Source organism: Chrysochloris asiatica, unplaced genomic scaffold (assembly GCF_000296735.1).
Source record: "Chrysochloris asiatica unplaced genomic scaffold, ChrAsi1.0 scaffold00018, whole genome shotgun sequence".
NCBI lineage: Eukaryota > Metazoa > Chordata > Mammalia > Afrosoricida > Chrysochloridae > Chrysochloris > Chrysochloris asiatica.
The window spans coordinates 3,099,133-3,100,379 of record NW_006408536.1 but is presented as its reverse complement, the minus strand read 5'-3'; positions in this window follow the sequence as shown (position 1 = coordinate 3,100,379).

Sequence of the window (1,247 nt, the reverse complement as noted above, 5' to 3'; positions counted from 1 at the left end):
TCTGAGGTGAGCTTGAACTGCAGACCTTGCAATTCAAACTGACTTTGTAGTCCAGCGCATGTGGGGACGAATGTGCACTTTTAATCTTGTCAGAAGAGTACAACCTCGAACCTTCCATTATACCTTTCCTCTTCAATCGGGACCCAAACACTTTCATTTAAGACTAGGACAAATATGTCATTTTCCAAAATCTATTGCCATGTACATGACCCAGATTAGGAAAAAGAAAGCTACGGGAAGAGACAACAACATCTAATTGCCAGACTTCTCTTGCTGAGGGAAATCTTACCAAATGCACTTTATTAGCGAGTTTGAGAGCTTTCAAGAAACAATGAGGCAAAAACTTTTGAAACAAAAGTAAAGAAAGTTTTTGCTTACTTTACTAATTACCAAAATAAAAATGGTAAGTGAACTAAGATGGTTACAGGAAGGCTTTATGGAAACTGTGATTCTAAAAGGATACCTCTGACTCACTAGAATCATTCCAGGCATATAGAGCAAGATGAGGAGAGAAGAAAAAAAATATCTACCCAGGAAAGAGATTAAGAAAAGAAAGATGGTTAGTCATAGGGAAAGGAGGGAGGGAAGTAGCAGAGGCTTGGAGGAAGCCAGGAAAGCAATATAAATGGGGAGAAGGGATAAAAGAGCTGGGAGGTGAGGGCAGGTCTGGATTTGTTTGAAAGGCAATGAGAAGAGGTTAAATGATTTACTAAAGGTCCCCTACTGAGTCACTAGCAGCGCTGCTTCCAGCCCTCCTATTTTGGGTTTCCTCTTTAGTTCCTAGTCTCTACACAGAAATAGACATTCTATGTGATTTTCTCTCATTGCAAATCTTTTATACTTTAACTCAGAAAGCCATGTTTAGAGGGCTGTGTAGGTGGTTGTTTCTAATGTTGATTTTTTTTCCCCCCTTCTTTGGGAAAACTGCTGGTATAGAAAGCTTCCTTGACTCAGTATTGAGACAAATAAAAGACAAATGTGTTATTCTACTGAGGCTGTTGAAATGAAAGTTTGCTTTGAAGTAGGGTACTAGAATACATATGAGAGAATGCTGTTCTTGTCATAAAAACTGGCAGCTGAGCTTTCTTTGCCCTGTCAGAGAGAATGACAATCTAACAGGGCCAAAGTCAGACTCAGAGAATAAATTTCTTTCCCCTTTAATCATTAAATCAAACTCTCACCGGAAAGGATAAAAATACATGGAATAAATGCAAAGTCTGGAGACTATGGATAATAATCACAAAATT